The sequence below is a fragment of the Miscanthus floridulus genome, unplaced genomic scaffold (assembly GCF_019320115.1).
Source record: "Miscanthus floridulus cultivar M001 unplaced genomic scaffold, ASM1932011v1 fs_286_3_4, whole genome shotgun sequence".
NCBI lineage: Eukaryota > Viridiplantae > Streptophyta > Magnoliopsida > Poales > Poaceae > Miscanthus > Miscanthus floridulus.
Genome location: NW_027096520.1, coordinates 25303 through 31058, shown reverse-complemented (window position 1 = coordinate 31058; position 5756 = coordinate 25303). Strand labels below are relative to the sequence as shown.

The following is a 5756-nucleotide window of genomic DNA, read 5'->3' as shown; positions in this document are numbered from 1 at the left end:
GTATTATGAGGCAACGGGGTAGGTGAACTGGCTAAAGAAGTTCATACCCGGTTTGAAGATGATTGACGACATCTATAGACCACTTAAATTATACTACGATAATAATACGACAGTACAGTATGCTCACAACAGTAAGTCAAGTGGTGCTGCCAAACACATTGGCATAAAGTATTATGTTGTGAAAGATAAAGTCCGGAATCAAGTCATAAGTCTTGAGCATATAAGTATCGAAAAGATGCTCGCGGATCTGCTTACAAAAGGCTTATTACCCAACATGTTCAGAGAACATATAGCCAGCATGGGTTTAAGGGAAAGCCTATAATTCCTGGACAAAAGAAGGACCAAAGATAAGTATCTATTTCATAATAGAGTGGTGTGTTGTAGCTGTTAAATCTATCGGCAATGAACCGTGACGATGAGACATGCTCTATGCGCTAATATGTAATGGAATGAACAAAAGTAAATGATATGAAAGTAAAAGATGGAAAGAGATCAAAAGGGAGAGTGTTAGATTGATCTCTAATCCTAACTAGATCCAACAGCCCATTGGGGTCTTTGATTCGCGCCTTTATCGGGGGTGCCTAGCCCATCATGACTGTAGGGTCCCTGTCACACTACGCTATAAAAAGAGGTGATGGGCGGCGGCTCTTATCACGAGATTGACCTGAGTCGAGCTCCCCACCGACACCTAAACCCTAATCCGATCAGAGATGGACGTAGCCAGTGACGGGAAGCCACCAGCCACGCCGCCCGCTCCATCGACGTCGACATCGCCCTCTTCACCAACCGTCGTTGCCCGTGCGCAGACTATACCAACGAATCCGATGGCGGCCTCTGGATCATCCCCATCCACGGTGTTAGGTTCACCAGCCCTTATCTATCCTCTCTGTGTCTCTCAGTCTAGAACGTGTTCTAGGATTCATGATTCTATTCAATACCGAGTATCTGACTAGATCTATGATCCTAGTGGTACTACAGCACTAACAAGTTCGACTTTAGAAACTTCCATTCTTACAGTTGCATAATACTCACCTCATATTTGTATTCACTTCAGGTTCGAGTTGATAGAGTAGAAGCACAAAGCTCCAGAATGCCCATGGAGCTCCAGAAAGCACGAGGAGGTCCGGTGCATGGCGCCTGAACCCGAAGAAGGACGCCTGGTGTCATGGGTCGGAAGGTGGGCAGGCCAAGTAAATTGGCCGAATTATGACGACGTGGCCTTTTTTTAAAATTATTGGGAGATAGTTTTTAGCGTTCTGCTGCGGCCTAATATGTTTTTTGGGGGAAAAAATTGAGCATAGCCCTCAATACCTTGTTTTGGGGAAGAATTTTTTGGGGCCTCTTGGAGTTGCTCTCAGGGAAGGCAACACAGCTGCAGGAATACGATGGCTACCTCCTTGAGTTTCTTGTTAACAAGATCGGATATGAGATTGGAGATGAAACCACCAGCAACCGCACAACTCGAGTGGCGACAGCTCTTGGACGGTTACCCCAGTAGGCTGATATGATTTCTGGGCTATACACAAGTGGCAGCCCCTCCCTCATTGTTGTCCGCAGTTTCTACCTTGAACCAAGGAAGAAAAACAACAGAATTCAGTAACAACCTACTGTGTACTAATTTTCTGCTGGAAGTGATTCTGTTCTGTGATTGGGTAAAGACAAGAGCACTCTGTGTGAGAGGTTAATGGAAGTGGGATCAAAGGGGTTGCAGTTCGGACCTCGACGAGGCGAAGGCGGACATTGTCGTCGGCGAACTGCTCGTCCCGGAGGTTCTGGACGCGGAGGCCACGCATGAGCGTGGCGAGCTGCTCGTCCTGCTCCACTGCTTGCGCACGCGCTGGATCTCCTTGGACACCCCTCCGAACCTCTGCGCCATTCACAGGCAAGCAAACATGTCAGCGAGGTCACCGCGACAACAGTGAAGGGGGAAAGCAGCAACGTTGGAGTGGCTCGAACTTACGGTGTTGGAGAGATCATTACGGGTCCTGGGGCGAGAGGAGGAGGAGGTGGACGGTTTCGGCTCCGTGGCGACGGCGCGGACGCAGGGGAGCTACTGTCCTCGGCGGCGGGAGGTGCGCGACGCGGCCGAAACCGCCGCAGTGCAGGAGATGCAGCGCCGCCGCCGCGGCCTCCATGCTCAGCCACGCGGAAGGCTCCGAGAACGAGAACCTGGCCGCCGCGTCTCTCGTGGGATGGTGTGAACCGAAGCCAGCGTGGCAGCCTGGCAGGCGTGGACTGGAGGGGGTTGGCGGGGGATTCAACCAAGAAGGTAACAAAGTGCGAAGTGGTGGTTGGGGAAGAAAAGGCAGCCTTTTCGTTTGCTCGTAAATGATCGTAAATTTTTAGTTGGGAATAGTATTTTTCTCTTACACCAAACCAGCTAGCAGTAAATAATTCACGATCGTTTACGGCCTTCCGATCAAGCTGAAGAATCGGGGCCGGTCGATCAATCGGTGGTGGGAGCGGACAGCGGAGGCAGCAGTGCACTCAGGCCTCAGCGCCGTGGGGTGGGGCGGCGGGCTGGCTGGCGCGCGGCCATGATGGCCTGCGCTTGTGCGGCCTTGGGTTGTAAACGATAGTAGATTTTCAGCACACCAAATCAGCTAGCCGATCGCAGCCGAACAGGCTGGTGGTTGGCACGCCGCGTGCGCTCCCTTTCCGAGGCCCGGCCGTGTGCGCGGGGAGTGCGGGAGCGCATGGGCGGCGAACAGTGGCCGCGCCGGACAAAGACCCCACCGTGGGGTCGGACGTTCAGATCTCCGACCACAAGCTACCAGCTGCATTGTCTGTTGATCGATAGCATTCGCCGCCAATTCAACAACAGCTGACGATAGCTGCAGGATCAAACCACCAGTTGTGGGGTTGGACTGTTCCAGATGTGATGAAAACACTGCAAATCTGTCGAGCCCGGCCGTGATGCCGAGCAAAATTTTGTTTCCTGGGTGAACAGTTTGCCTGATAGCAGATGGCAGGCTCTACGGTGAGTTTGCTTTTTAGCTTATTCGTTTCGGCTTATTTACTCATATTTGGCTTATAATTCACGGTTTGAATAATATTTTTCTCTCACACCAAATCAGTCAGCAGTACTTTCAGTCATGGCTTATAAGCCAATTCAGCCGGAACGCCGTTAGTCCATCACCGTTCAAGAGTGGTGGACACTTTCGTAAAAAAAAAGTGGACACAAAAATTCAGTCTCACAACTAAAATGGATAGAATGTGAACCATTTGCTTGCGCCTCTTAACACGCCTTAATATAAAACTATAAAATGTTGTTGTATTATACTATTATACATGATGAGCAGGGGAAAGGTAACCTTTTTAAAATTTTTACAAATAAAATTGATACTGATACATGCTGCTTAAACACAACAACATGGAAAATAACTTGGTAAATTTTCACTTCTGCAACAACACAGTGCTACAAGTAAATTTACAGATATCGGAGAGAGACACCGCAGCTTCTCTCGCGCACTCGAGGATGCCGGATGCGCTCGTACGTCGAGGTCCGAGTCCGGGGGATGAACTCGTCGAGCAGGCTGGCCACGACGTCGTCATCGTCAGGTTCCTCCTGTTCTTGGAACCGCTGGTGGTGCTGGTACTGGGGCGGAACCAACCAGATGAGGGTGTCGCGTCGGCCATGGTGCTGTTGCAGTGTAGTGCATCCGGGGGACGTGTTTAACGAGCTGCTACTATTGCTAGCGTTAATTTAGGATCTAGATTCTCGTAGAAACGTTTTAGATCCAGATTCTTACCAGAAACGTTTTGGATGACGAATCAGAATCACTAGACTGTTTGGCTGCAGAATCAGGGGTCGTTTGGCAGGGCTCCGCGAGCGGCTCCGGCTCCTGCCGAAGCCCTGCCAAATGCACACCCGAAGAACAGCTCCACCGGCGAAGCCGTAAAGGAGCCGGAGCCCTTTTTCTACTGCACCAACGGAGCCACGAAAACGAGCTTCCTCGGGCTCCTCCTTCGTCAGGGCGCGAAAGGACGTGGTGGTCCTCCGCTGGTTCGAGTGTCGGTCACAGCGAGGCCGACTAGTTTTGGTGCGTGTACATGCTGTGCCTGCTGTGCATGTAGTAAAGAAAGAGGAGGAGCTGCTAGCAAGAATAGGAGAAAAGATAGGTTCCTAATGTAAAACTACAAGAGAGAAAGAAAATAAAGAATGGCTCCAATAATTTAGAAATAGACCAGGTTCCCAATGAGAAAGCAACTATTAGCTTTCTCCTGAAGTTGACCAAATCATCTGATACTTGTAAAATACGTAATAAATCACATAAATATCAAAAAATAGTAAAACTATTTTTTCTACGTTGGATTTAACTAGATCTGCACCATAGTAAAACAATAGGTAGGGGTATTATAGACATTTACCATCTTTCATCCATTCAAAAAAACAGGAGGAGCTATTTTGTCGAACGTTTTTCAGAACGGCTCCAGCTCCTCCAGAGGAGCTAGAGCCAGAGCCATTTTTAGAGAAGACGAAGCCCTGCCAAATAGGCCCTCGGAATCACTGCGAAACCACGTTTTCACCGATTCACATCCGTAGGCAGAAAAACTTGAATCACTTGAACCGTTTCTACGAGAAACGTTTCACTTGTTACCCGTTTGGCAGTGATTCAAGTGTTTCTCGCTATAATCTGAAACGTTCCTGGCTGCCAAACGGGGCACACACACGACTGCTCGTGCTTGTAATAAAAATCGCAACGAATCCGACACACGACAACATGCGATGCATTGTGATTAGGGATAAAAACGGATCGGATACGGACGGATATCATCGATATTATATTTGTTTTCATATTTCTGTCTAGATTCGGATTTGAATATGGATAGTGTCAACTATATCGGATAGGATACGATTGGATATCGACATCATAAATATGCAATTTGAGTATTTAGATACGGATACGGTATCGGATGTTGGATATCCGGACTCGGATATGGACAGATCTCAACCCCTCTAAACAGATTCGGTTTCAAATACGATCGGAAAATATCTGTACTGTTTTTATGCCTATTGCGATGCGCGAATCCGGGTTAATTATTTTCTTCTCGAGTCCGATAAGCGCGGGATTCATATTTTGAAGTGGGCCGTGTAACCTCGAGTCCAGTAATAATGGGCTAACCAGCCAGGCCTTGAGTGGATTGTAGCAGTCAGTGTACTGGGCTGGGCTAGACTGGTGGTGACAGGCTGCCTGCCAGCAGTGTATCTATAGAGCCGGCCCAAAGATACAAACTACTCAAGCGAATTTAACGGACCTGGAAAAAAAAAATTGTGCAGAGGATCAAAGCATACTCCGATGGAGTTGAAGTTGCAACCAGCCCGGTATGCCTGTATGACTACAGGATATACATACGGTCTCTATAGCAGGATCGGAATTCAGAGCAGACTGCACAAGTGCAGATACTGCTCGGAACAACTTCCTCGGCTGTTGCAATAATGGATCAGTTATCATGCTTGCTTACTCGTCACTTGGCATGCTAGGTGCTAATAGCTTTATTCACAGGTTGACACCTGAGGTGCTGCTAGGTCGGAGCCTGACATCTTCTCTTTCTCAACACCGTCACACCCGCCACTTGCTGGATTAGTTCCATTTTCCAGTTCGATGCCACTACGCTTTTGTATCGTCACCGTCACCGTCAACAATCGTCCTGCCTAGCTAGCTAAAAGAGTTGAAAAGCTGAAAGCCCGAATTCTTTTTACCTTCCGAAATTCACCCATGCCGGCCACTGTTTGGCATGACCGGCCACTCAGT

The 5756-nt window shown here is 48.6% G+C and overlaps 1 long non-coding RNA gene across 1 annotated transcript; it reads right to left on the bottom strand.

Moving 5' to 3' along the window:
• Nucleotides 1-1440: 1440 nt before the first annotated feature.
• LOC136531138 (uncharacterized) lies at nucleotides 1441-2069 on the bottom strand. Its single transcript, XR_010777967.1, has 3 exons — nucleotides 1961-2069; nucleotides 1719-1867; nucleotides 1441-1564 (listed from the first exon to the last, which is right to left on the bottom strand). It is a non-coding gene; the product is annotated as an uncharacterized lncRNA (long non-coding RNA).
• Between the last annotated feature and the right edge of the window lie 3687 nt (nucleotides 2070-5756).